Here is a 13,406-nt window from a genome sequence, read left to right as displayed (position 1 = left end):
CTTGAGAAGATTGAGGCTTCCTCTCCAGCTCTCACCAGAATCAGCCCTAATGGTCTAGTCACAGCAATGTTGGCTTTTTACGTCAAAACTCTTCCAGCTTCTACCCATCACCCAGTTCCAAAGCCACTTGCACATTTTTAAGTATTTGTTACAGCAACCCCTGACTCCTGGTACTTCACTAATACTAAAAATTGTACAGTGAACATTCTTGGATAGTACCTTGTGTGTGTGCACACAAGTTTTTATAGGGCTTATGCCAAGGAGTAGAATAGTAGATAAGAAAGCATGTTCATCTTCAACTTTCCCAGACCTTTCCAACTGTCTTCTAAAGCAGTTGTATCCACTTACCCTCACAAGTGCAAGCCTTCCTACTTACCTATCTTGGAATTATCCAGCATTTTTATTTTTGCTGGTCTGGTAAGTGTGGAAGTATGAAGGTGTACTGGGGTTTGAAATGGGTATCACTGGATGAGTGCTGTCAGTCAGGAATATGGGGCTGCAACCAAGGAAGCAGAGGAAGTTGAATATAAATTACACAATGTATTAGTTATCTATTGCTGTGTAACAAATTACCACGATCTCATGGGCTCGGGACAGCACACATTTATTGTCTCAGTTTCTGTGGGTCAGGAATCCAGGCTCAATTTAGCTGAGTTGTCAACTTCAGGGTGTCCTCCCAAGGCTGCAATCAGGATGTAGGCCAGGGCTAGAGTCTCATCTGGAAGCCTGACTGGGGAAAGACCCTCTTCCAGGCTCACATGGTTGTTGGCAGGATTCAGGTCTTTGCAGGGAGCTGAACTAGGGGCCTTAGTTCCTTGCTGGCTCTCGGCCAGCTCCTCTCTTCAGTTCTCTGCTATCTGAGCCTCTTCGTAGAGCAGCTCATAACGTGCCAACTTGCTTCATCAAAGCCAGCAAAGGTAAGATGTGCTAACAGAATGTAAGTCAGAATCTTTAGTGATCTGTTCATGGAAATGTCATTCTTTGCATATTCTGTTGATTAGAAGCAAGTCATACTTTCCCACCCATACTCAGGGGAAATGTGAATACTAAGAGGTGGGGACCATTACAGGTCATCTTAGGCTCCATTTGCCACAGGCAGGTATAGTAGTTAAGGATACTCATTAGCCTGCCATTACAGACCCAAATAATAGCGGGCTAAACAGGGCTAGACATTTATTTCTTTCATTTAGAAGTCTGGACAGGCAGTACAGAGCTGTTATGGCAGCTCCATAATCATCAGGGACCCATGCTCCTTCTGTCTCATTGATCTGCCATTCACAACACGCAGCTCTTACCTCATGGTACAAGATAGCTGCTCCTGCACTGGCCACTAGGCTGCATTCCAACCACTCAAATCCTTTGCACGTACTGTATAGCCAGAATAACTGGTCTAAAATGCAAAACTAATCATGTCACTCCTCTGGGTGAAAACTGGTCAGTTGCATGTCCAGCCTACAACAGAGTATCCCAAATATAATTTACCATTAAACCCTGTACTCAGTACAAACATCCATTTATATGCACACACACACACATCTATAACTGAAACATAAATTTCATGGAACAAAACTCGCCCTTGCTACATATCATACTCTCTGATACTACCTACTCTATTTCTTTGACTTTTAATTCACAAATGACTAAGGAATATGGGAAAACACTGGGCTACTGAATATAGTCCGGGGTACATATGATATATATAGTGGGGACTGGTGGTGCTTGCTTTTACTAGCTCTAGGCCCTCCGACCTCCTCGTGCTCCTTTACCTCTGTGCCTGTATACCTCCTTCCTTTGCCTGTCACCACCTTCCCCACCCCACTGTCCATCTACCTCCCAGCTCCTCTTGTCCTCCCAGAATCAGCTTACACGTCCCCTCTGGAACCCATTTCCTGGCCCCCAGTCCCCTTCCTGGTGCCTCCCACCAGCATAACCTTTCTGCTTCCCCACTAAACAATCCGTTCCTTCAAAATGAGAACCATGTCCTCTTGGCTGTTTATCCCAGCTCTTGTATCGTGCTTGACATCAAGTCAAAGCTCAATACATGTTTCTTACATGAATAAAGAAAGGAATGAATGTCACAGAGAAAGAAGTTCCTGCCAAAATTTATTGAAAATCTATTGAATGTAGAGTTATGGTGCTGGAAGAGTTATGAAAAAAAATAGTGGAACTTGACAGTGATAAATTTTTTTTAAAAAAGTATAAAATGACCTGTATTTATAAATAAGAAGTGTCTTTACAACAAAGTGTCATCAGATATCTCAGTGACAGTGCACTGAATGATGAAAGCGGGGTTGAAGGAAGTCGTTTCTTTGATCCCTTTCCTTAACTGATTCCTTATTTTCATCTCTTACGAGGGAAACCTCAGACATCTCTCTCCTAACCCGGGTCTACTTTCCAACAGCAAAACCCAGTGTTGAGTAAAAACAGAGCTGTTCAAGTGATTGTGATCAAATACCCAAATGCCTAATTCAGGGCCCTCCAAATAGGCCCAGGGGCCCCCTCACACCTGTCAGAATGGCTATCATCAAAAGGAACACAAATAACAAATGTGGGCGAGGATGTGGAGAAAAGGGAGCCCTCGTGCACTGTTGGTGGGAAGGTAAATGGGTGCAGCCACTGTGGGAAACAGTATAGAGATTCCTCAAAAAACTAAGAACAGAACTACCATATGATCCAGCTAGTCCACTTCTGGGTAGTTATCCAAAGAAAAGGAAAACACTAATTACAAAAGACATCTGCACCCCCATGTTCCCTGCAGCATGATTCACAATTGCCTAGAGATGGAAACAACCTAAGTGTCCATCAATGGATGAATGAATAAAGAAGATGTGAATACTACTCACCCATCAAAAGGAATGAAATCTTGCCATTCATGACAACATGGATGGACCCTGAAGATACTGTGCCCAGTGAATTAAGTCACACAGAGAAATCCAAATACTGCATGATTTCACTCACATGTGGAATCTAAAACAAAACAAAACAAAACAAAACAAAATAGGACCAGGGAGCCCAGATGAGGGAATATGACATGTTACAGGTTTTAAGTGGTGAAGGACACACAGCAGCTGCCTCAGATGCCATGGGGAGCCAGGAAATTCAGACACGCAGCTGGAAGGGACAGGTGAATCCAAAATGCGAATCCACTCCTTTGACCCTGGGAAACCCAGGCTGCTCTGGTCAGTTCTGCAATCCCAGCTGGTAAATGAATCAACCAGGCCAAAAATATATGCAGACTATGTTGGAAAGAATGAAATGTTGTGGGGTAACAACTTATACTTTTCAGATAGTTTTAAATCTCAAGGGCAAGAAAACAGCATTATAAACAACCTGACCTCTCTCAAACCACTGCTTTTTCCCTCTGCGTAATAACAACAGCAGCAGCTTATATTTGTCCTGAGTTTTATAATCTACAAGAGACCATCCGGGATTTTAATTCATAATAGTACTACTTATTAAAAGGGAAAAAAATCAGAAACCTGGATTCTAACATCAACACTGCTAGCTGCTTAGCTGTGTGAACTTGGACGTGTCCTTCAGCCTTTCTGAGCTTCATTTCCTCACCTGTAAAAAAAAAAAATGTACATAATGCTACCTTCCCTGTGTGCCTCACAGGGTCCTTTTACAGGGTCAAAGCTGGGGGTTTTTGTAAAAGTGCTTTATAGCTGGGAGGGCAATACATGGGTGTCAGGTCTTAGCAAACTCTTCTAACAAAATGAGAGGAATACTTGTGATATAGTTTTTACTTCTACAGGGCCCTTCACTGCAGCTTTTTGATAATTCTCCAGCATCTTATTGCTTGTATAGCAGCCCTGTTGCTGCCCCCTCTACAGGTATACCAGCGGCTGGCCAGTGAAGCGGGAGGTTCTTTCTTCCAGTGACTTCAGAGAAGTGATCAGCATCACCTGGAGACCTTGAACTCTACAGATGTCTAGGCCCCACACTGTGGCCAATTAAATTTGTTTTTCATTTTTTAGTTTTATTAGGTAGAAATGTTAGTTTGACTGCACATATACAACATATTGCATATAAGTACATATATATAATATACTGCATGTATTTTTTAAAATTTACATATATGCACTATTCATTGTTTCTAAGAACAGTTAAGAGCTTTAGTTTTTTAAATTTACATAGTTATTAAAGGAACAAAGTCAACCACAAAATAAGAATCAACAGAACACAATAATTACAAAGGACAATCAAATGTGCTTGCATATATTCAAGAAATCAGTCATGTAAGTTATAAATAATATGTAGATCATTTGTGTCCTTTTTTTTTTTTAAGATTCCACATATGAGTGATATCATATGGCATTTCTCCTTCTCTTTATGGATTACTTCATTTAGAATGACAATCTCCATGTCCACCTATGTTGCTGCAAATGGCATTATTTTATTCTTTTTTATGGCTGAGTAGTATGCCATTGCACATATATACCACATCTTCTTTATCCAGTCATCTGTTGATGGACAGCCAATTACAATTTTAATCTGAGGGTAGGAAGGTCCTGGGTATCAGTATTCCCTGAAGTTCTCCAAGTGATTCTGCTTTGCAGCTAGGTTGGGACCCGCTGCTGTGTAGCCTGCGAGTCTGTCTATCTGTTCCAGAGACGGAAGCACACAAGCTGTGGGTGTCTGCGGTCGCTTGGGAAAGAGATCCAGGACTTGGACCTTGGACCACAAAGATCCTAAAGTCCCACCATCGCACAGGTAGGCAACATGGGCCATGTGCATGTGGTGGGAAAGATGCTGAGCACACAGGAGACACCTGAGCCATCAGGGCCCTGCACCTCGTCACTGCTCCTCTGCTAAGATCTGCTTCTCAAGAACATTCCACAGTAACTCCCCTATGTCACAGGGATCTGAAACTTGAACACATCTATTAAACAAGAAATCTCAGAGGATAAGCACGTCTTCTACAAATGGCCAGCCCTATCATTTTTCCCACTGATAATAAGTAAATAATCGTGCATTATTTAATGTTAGCTTCTTCCATTCAATTCCAATGCACTTGCAAATTAACAAGTTCTATGTGTTTCATTTTAGGGTTAACCAAGTAAGCACAAATTTACTTTACAAATGTGATATATTTCATATCTGTTAAAAATATTTAGCTTTTGGTAAAAACATCAGTTTAGTTGTTTGGCTCAAATTTCTTAAAGAAATTTCCATTATTGGAAGAAAATATCCAGCAAAAATCCAGAGTATTACTGCAATTAGACCTTTGACTTTGTGTCTTCATCAGAGATGGATAACACTTCCTCATCTATTCACTTCTGAATTCCCTGCTCATTCCAGAAATGGAGAAACAAAATACGTCAAAGGATTTGATTTTGGAGGCATCCTTAGATCCAGGCACCAGATTTTTAGAAAGGGACATTCCCTTAAAGTGGTCCCATTAGAAATTATCTTGGGATGACTTATATTGTCTCATAAGATCACTTCTCTCACAAGACTGGAAACAATTTGGTTGGAGTAAATCCCTGTTACAAGACCTGGAGATTTAAATCATGAAGAGGTTTATCTCTCATCTGAGCAGAGTTTATAGACCACAGCGATGGCCTGGAGACAAATGCTCGGGCCTCGGGGACCCCACAAAGGCAGTAATTAGGCAGCATTTTATTGTGAGGCAGTGAGGGTGCCTGGGATAGAGCAAGGCAACTCTCCAGGGCTTAGGAAGGAAATTGGCTTCCTGGAGAGCCAGTAGAAGTCTGGCAACCTAAAAATATGCAAAGAGCTTAGGACCCCCAAGGGAGAATTTCCAGCTACTGAAGTGGAAAAAGATTAAGCATTTGCTAAATCCAAAAAAGAGATTTTTTTTTTAATGAAAAACTCAGCAAAGTGCAGACTGTTGTAGGACATCCTAAAAAAATAATAATAATTAAGATCATACCTATCATACACAGAGTAATCAAATTAGAGACTTTATATATTCTTTACAATGACATAAGAAAAAGGATCTAAAAACAGACTGGACAGATAACGAACTGGTCCTTCTCCAGAGTTTGTCAGAACACAGCACCTTCATTATATAGATGGATCTCACCATCTCTCAGGCATAAACCTTGATGTGGTCTTCAAGATCTTTTCCTCTGGCCTCTAATTACATTTCTGCTTCTTATTCCTCAACATTGCTTACACTTCATAAGCTCCTTATATGAATGAGATGCAGTATACGGGCTGGGGTTAAACTATTGGGCATCAGGTCCAGCTGCCTGGCCCAAGCTCTCTGACCTTGGCAATGACTTCCCTTCTTTGTGCTTTGGTCTCCTTGGCTGTGTAATGGGGATAACAGCCTCAATGGGTTGTCAGCAGAATTAAAGCAGTTGCTCTATGGAAAAGCACTTGGAAAAGTGTCCAACACATGGTAAGAACTCAATAAATATTTGCTATTATTATCACCACACTTTGTATTTCCTTAGCGCCTATAAAAATATTTCACATCTCTTTAAAATAAAAAAAAGACACATAGTCTAACAAAGGATCGTTTTCAGATTCTTAGATGTGTTTGCATGGGAAGTCTCAACACACCATTGAATTACACATTTAGCGTGTTATTTTTCTTACTACATACAATCTTAAAGCCCAGGATGTATTCTACTGGGTGGTCCCTGATCTCAACCAGCTGATACTGCATTTAAGAAACAGAATATACACTCATGAAACATTCATTAAAAATCCAAAGCAGTTCATGATTGTGTATAAAGTAAGCAGTTCAGACCATAGTAGCTACAAAAATATGGAAGAGAAGGAATTTGGAGGGAATGAAGCCTTCACTATGCACATAAAGTACAGAGAATAGCATGTAGCCCCCACAGGAGGGACACCAGGGAAGTGAAGGCAAGTAAATGAAACCGTGCATCTGGGACAGGTGATCTGTATTTGGACTTCAGTGAGACGGGTTGACAAGCTGCTCCAGGGGCAGGCTGCATGGCTGAGGCTTCAAATGTCAGACTGCAGGGTTTGATTTTGCCCTGAGAATCCCTGAAGTTTTGTTAGTCGGAAGTGGCATAAACACAGTTATATGCAAGGCAGGTTCACGTGGAGAGAGACCAGAAGCCAGGAGAAAGTGGGATGGCTTTTAATAATAATTTAAATAGCAGGTGATGAGGTCTCGGACCAAGGTGGGGACATTGGGAACCAAAAGTAAGTGAGAGTCATGAAAAGCTAACAAAGATTTGTCCCCTCACTCCATTCTCACAGCCAGTGCTCTCTAGACTGTGTGTTCCCCAGGTTTCTGGGGTACCTGAGCTCTGGTGCTTCCTCTCCCTCTTCCTCGGTGCCCAGGACAGAGGCCCCCCCACACCCCCAAGAAATGATTCCAACGTCCTAGTGGGCCCTGTCACCCTTTTGTTGTCTCTATGTTCCATATTCATAAGTCACATTTGTGTCTTGCTCTTTCTGAAGGTCACACAGCATTTCCCAATTGTGTAGGATTTTTAAAAACTATTTTTATTGGAATTGGTGAATAATTTAAAATTATTAAGTCATTAGTAAATTACGTAGTCGTTTCAAAGGTTAGAATAGTATACACTTGAGATGGATGCAGTTTCTTGTACCTAAATTATTCCTCAATAAAGCTGATGAGAAAAAAACAGGTCTGATAATGGGGGATACAGAGAGGTGACAATTAAAGCTTGAAGATGACATAAAAAAGCTTAATTTTAGTCGCAGGGCATGAGAGCTCGTAGTTTAGAAGGTTGTGTCCTTTGTTTTGTGTACGATAATATGTCTCACATTGTATCATGCGATCATCTTTTTACCCAAGATTAACAAAGTGGAATAACCAGAACAACCCACTTCTGTTTCCGTGAGTATCAGGGCCCGAACTTGCAGTCATCTGCTTCCACTTACCACCTCACTGGAGCAGACGCCCAGCCAGGCCATGGAGCGTAGTTTAAAGTTGTGATTAGTCTAGATAACCTCTTAAAACGCCTTTCAACTCAGCAAGTAATGTACGGCTTCGTGTTCTCTGTGCTGCATTTGATGAAGGTGGTGGCGTGCAGAGCGGCTCCACTCAGAGAGCTCTTGCTGGGCGTCAGCATCACCTGGGGGCTTGTGTGAGAGACAGGTTAGAAATGCAGACGCTCCATCCCCACCGAACACCCTCCCAGTCAGTGGGGGCCGGGCCCCCAAATCCAGCGACTGTGTTTTACATCAGGAACAGGGAAGGCGCACACACATGCGTGAAAGCCATGGTCCACGCAGCGGGCGGGAAGCGGAAATATACTGAAGGGCCACGTGGCTAAAAAATAAAAAAATGTATGTTGTATAAAATGTTGTATAAATGTTGTATAAAAATATAGAGATTCATGTCATAGATACACATTTTATAGTTATATTAACACATGTGTATGTTTTATAGTTTATAGCTATATATTCTATAGAGATAGAATATTCCTCTATTTTTAAATTTTGGAACTTACTATTTCCAGTTGAATTTTCACAACACTAATTCACCTTAAGTACTATCTTATGGCAATTTCCAGGAAGGGAAGGGAGAAGGGAAAGAGAGTGGGAAGAGTTCATATATTTTATATATTGTTTTAAGCACTGAGAAATAAATTCTTACCCTCTCCCTAATACTGCAATCACCTGGGGGAGTGAGAGTTCCTTTAGATTAAAAATGGTGTGAACAGGGATGACTATAAATTGACATTCTTTTCTACATTTTTTAGAGCATACATCTTCCCAAAAGGCTTGGCTTCTTGAGTCTAGTCACAGTACACACTCTCATGTGCCACCCAAGGTGGGAGTCACAGTCGTCCTGCACGCTACGTGACAAGCAGCCTGTGTTCCTCCAAAACCAACAGCCACCTCTCACAGTTTGCATATGCTCCGCCCTCCACAAGGGCGCCCAGCTCTGTCACAGCTCAGTGCCTTTGCTCATGACCTTTCTTCTGCCTGGAAGTCCCTCTGGCCACTTGTCTACCAGGCCAAATCCTTCCCATCCATCAAGCCTTAGCTCAAATTCTCTGTCCTCTGGAAGCACTTCTAGAATTGCCCAGGCAGGTTTAGAGGCCTCTTCTCCTGGAGCTTCATACTCACACACACACACGTGTGCACGCACACAGACACACGCACACGCACACGCACGCACACACGCCTTTATACACAAATCCCTTACAGCCATTACACCTCCTCTCATTGCATATACGACACTCAAATCCATCTCTCCATTGGACTAAGTCCCATGAGGACAGGAAAGACATCTCTCCTTTGCGTTCTCAGCAGCTGGCTTATTGCCCAGTAAAAAGAATTGTTTAATGAACTGAACAAATGAATGAACGAATGAATGAATTATATCTAAACAAAGTTCTACAGGAGCAAAGAAATGGGAGTTATAACCCCTGACTAGCCACACAGAGGAGATAGCATTGGGCCTGGATATCAAAGGGCCAATTTGATTTTACCTGGAAGAATAAAGAAGAAAAGAATTACAAACAGAAGAATCAGAGGACAAAGTCATGGTGGGGGGGACAAGCCATGGTCTCAGAGAGCAACCAGCAGTCCAGGTGCAGGAGAAGATGGTGCGGAAGAGGAAGGAGGGCCCATCTGAGGGCCAGAATAATGTGCTCAGGAGTTTGGGACTCCCTCTGATGTGACGAAGATTCATGAAGGAATTCTGAACAGGGGGGAGATGCGACTGGACTGGAGAGTGTTTTCAGAGAATAATGCTAGAGACAAGGGAGTTACAGTAAGTAATAGCCTGACAGAGCAGAGCCACAGGGGAACAAGGGAAATAAAAGGGATATGAGAAGAGTTTTGGACATAGGGTCAAGTTGACCAGTTGAACATGGGAAGTGTGGAGCGAGTGCAGTAGAAGTTGCCCTAAGCCTTCCCACCCGGCAGCTGAGTAGACGCCACCCCTATCCCACAGCACCCACCGGCCCATCTCATCTTCACCAGCAGATCACAGGCTCTGAGAGAACAAGGATCTTAGCATATTCCTTGTGTCTTCTGCAGCTCCTAACACACAACCTCATCCAGAGGCACTTAGTCAGCATTTGTCAAGAGAATTAACGTTTCCTATAGTCTCCAAATACATAAAAAAGGAAAAGAGCACAATACTCATCATGTCTCTTTTTCAAAGAGACTCTGAATTTTTCTTAAATTTTCAGCATGTTTTTCAACCACATGGGAATTCACAACTGTATCAACCATAGTCTTCAACTTGTACACCCACCAAACTGACCCCGCGGGTCACAGCACAGTCCTCTAAGATAGTGTGGGTGGGGGTGCGACAGGCAAGTGGTTGGTGTTGTCACGTTTTTGGAGGGAGGGTGATGAGTTTCCGTCCTCTGAAAAAGGAATCCAAAACAATAAAAACAGGCTGAATGCCTTCCTCCAGTGGAAGAAAAGAAAGCAAACCCAGCTACAGGTAAATTGAAATCTTCAAATAGACCCATAATGCATCGCCAAGACAGTCTCACGATAATGGCTTTAGTTAGACTGGGGCCACAAATCTTTACACTTCTTCATTTGCCTGGCAGGACTAATGAGATTTTATGGCGGGCAAGCTGTTTATCCCTTGGGTGACATTGGCAAGAACAACTGTCGCTTTATCAATCAAGAGTTTTCTGCATTGCAGCTTCCTTCCCCACAAACGACTGCCTTACCTTAGATCACCACATTTACAACGTGTAAGAACCTCATTTCTTCACGTAAACGCTCCACCCATCCCCTTCTGTTACTTGCATTGAATCATTCCTTTATAGAGTCACATTACTTCATAAAAGCGGCTGGCAGAAGAAATGGATAGAAGCAAAAGAGAAGAAAAGAGTTTCAAAGGGATCTGTGAAGAGATGCAGGGCTGAGAGCCCCACGTGTACAACATTACGTGTGCCCAACAGGCCATTAGGAAGAGAGCGGCAGACAAGCTGCTGCTCCTGAGTACCATCGTTGCCAAACAGGCAGAGGAGGCTTCGCTCCCATCAGCAGGGTCTGGGAATAAGAGGGGGTGACTACCACTCCAATCTGGGACAAGGATTCAGCCCCTCTTTGGAGGTTTACATGTTGCCACAATAGGCTGCAATGTCTTTTTCCAGCACTGGTACACACGCACATATACAAACTCACATACTCGACACTTGCCATCACAGATGCCTATGATGAAATGTCTATTCTCCCTTGGTAACTAGGAAAGGGCCCCCAGTTCTCAGACCAAATTGGTTTGGAGAAATGATCCAGCAAAAGTCAATGAGTAGCTTCCAGTTCTGGGCAAGATGGAGTAGGCACCCTCACTCCACCCTGCTTCTCCCACCAAGGTGTCTCCTGGACAGAATGCAGGGAGCAGCAATCAGGATCAAGCAGGTTGACTGCGGAAGAAAACATGAATTCATGGTACTATCAACTGGCTGAAGATCTACCACTTTTCCCCTCTGGGATTCCCTGGAAGGGACTCAAGGCAGCCTGAAGCCCAGAAATGGGCATTGGCATGGACAGGGAGAGCTCCAGCAGAAATCCTCTCGTTCAGCCTCAAGGTGTGAGAAAGGCATCTTCTGGCAGTGTCAGTGGCAGCACATAGGTTCCCAACCTCAGGAGTTTCCAGCATGAAATCTAAAACCCGTCCCCATACAGGCAGGGCAAGGAGAGACAGAAGGAAGAGGCAGACGACTCCAGATTGGTAGGTGGCACATGTAATAAGCAAGGGAACTTACATAAGAGGCTCAACTTGAGTGGCCGCAAGACAAATAGATCTCTGCGCCCACCCGCCAGAATCTTAAAAGATTATACAGAGGCCTTAACTGGGTTCAGTCACGTACACTATCCAGATGGTCTCAACAACAGCTTACTCTCTCAAGGCTATGTCCTTGGAACTGCTCCCGCTGCAGGAATGGTGGGCAGAATGTATGTTCAGGGGAGGGGAGGAGAGGGGGTGCAGAGCCTCGGACTGCCCAGGTCCAGCTCATGGGTCAGTCGGAGGTCACATTCTCCCCATTACCTCCACCAACAAGCCTGGAAGATGCTGAGGAAGGGGAACTTCCTCTCCAGTTAAAGGAGGGGTGGTCCCAAGAACATGCTTTCTCCTTTCTCTGTGCCCCCACCACTTGGCCCTGGACATGGGGCAAAGTCATAGGAACTGCACAGAATAACAGTGTAAATAAAACCCCAGCTTTCTGGAGGGTCAACCAAAAAGGGGAAACCCCAGGAAACCGGAACAAACCAGGGAGATTATAGAGCGGAAGGAGTTTGGGAAAACAAACCCATGACATTATCTGCTGTTGTCTGCTAAATTTTTGGCTCACCCCCAAGCCATGCATGCTTGAATCTGATCAGAAAGGGCATAACAAAGACTAAGAACTGAACTTACAGATACATCAGCGTCTAGGTCCCAGCCTAACCATGAGATGGTGGACATTCAGGAGAAATCTGAAAGCACTAAAAAGACTGAAAATAGAACTGACAGTGGGACCACAACCCACAGAAACCTGGTCAGAACTTGCAGCCCGAGCCCAACTGCGTCTACTTAAGAAAAAAAAAAAAATCAACAGGTTAAGAGCCCAGGCCAAGATGGCAGAGTAGAAGGACCTTGAACTCACCTTGTCTCACAAGCACATCAAAATCACAACTGCCGAACAACCATCAATAAAAAAGACTGGAACCTACCCCCCAAAAATCCGCTACAACTAAAATCGTAAAGAAGGAACCACAATGAGATGGTAGGAGGGGGGCACTCACAATATAATCAAATCCCCTGCCTCCCAGGTGAATGACCCACAAACTGGAGAATATACTGCAGCGGTTCTCCCACAGGAGTGAGAGTTCCAAGCTCCACATCAGGCTCCTCAGCCTGCAGGTCCAGTATCCAGAAGAGAAGCCCCCAGAGCATTTGGCTTTGAAGGCCAGCAGGGCTTAATTGCAAGAGCCCCACTGGACTGGAGGAAGCAGAGACTTAATCAATGAAAACTGTAATTTGAAAAAATACATGCACCCCAATGTTCATAGCAGCACTATTTACAATAGCCAGGACATGGAAGACATTTATGTCCATTGACAGATGAATGAATAAAGAAGATGTGCCCCCCCCACACACACACAATGGAAAACTACTCGGCCATAAAAAAGAACAAAATAATGCCATTTGCAGCAACATGGATGGACCTAGAGATTATCATACTAAGTGAAGTAAATCAGACAGAAAGACAAATATCATATGATATCACTATATGTGGAATCTGAAAAAAATGATACAAACAAGGTTATTTACAAAACAGAAATAGACTCATAGACATAGAAAACAAACTATGGTTACCAAAAGGGAAAGGGTGGAGGATAAATTAGGATTTGGGGATTAATATATATACATTACTATATATAAAATAGCCAGCCTACAAAGACCTACTATATAGCACAGAGAACTATACTATCTTATAATAACCTATAATGGAAAAAGAATCTGA

The 13,406-nt window shown here is 43.2% G+C and overlaps 1 long non-coding RNA gene across 7 annotated transcripts in view; it reads right to left on the bottom strand.

Annotated features, from left to right (window-relative positions):
- Nucleotides 1–588: 588 nt before the first annotated feature.
- The window catches only part of LOC106730733, a 98,203-nt gene continuing 85,385 nt past the window's right edge, over nt 589–13,406 (bottom strand). For 6 of the 7 annotated variants that reach the window (XR_004325753.1, XR_004325754.1, XR_004325752.1 and 3 more), the window contains 4 exons: nt 7,858–8,058; nt 2,844–2,967; nt 1,296–1,452; nt 589–927 (listed from right to left, as the gene is read on the bottom strand). This is a non-coding gene — a long non-coding RNA (uncharacterized LOC106730733). Of the gene's footprint in view, nt 928–1,295; nt 1,453–2,843; nt 2,968–3,479; nt 3,565–7,857; nt 8,059–13,406 lie in introns of all 7 variants that reach the window. The other variant, XR_004325756.1, reaches the window with a different exon arrangement.

Source organism: Camelus ferus, chromosome 14, assembly GCF_009834535.1.
Source record: "Camelus ferus isolate YT-003-E chromosome 14, BCGSAC_Cfer_1.0, whole genome shotgun sequence".
Classification (NCBI taxonomy): Eukaryota; Metazoa; Chordata; class Mammalia; order Artiodactyla; family Camelidae; genus Camelus; species Camelus ferus.
This window is presented reverse-complemented; position numbering and strand designations above follow the sequence as displayed.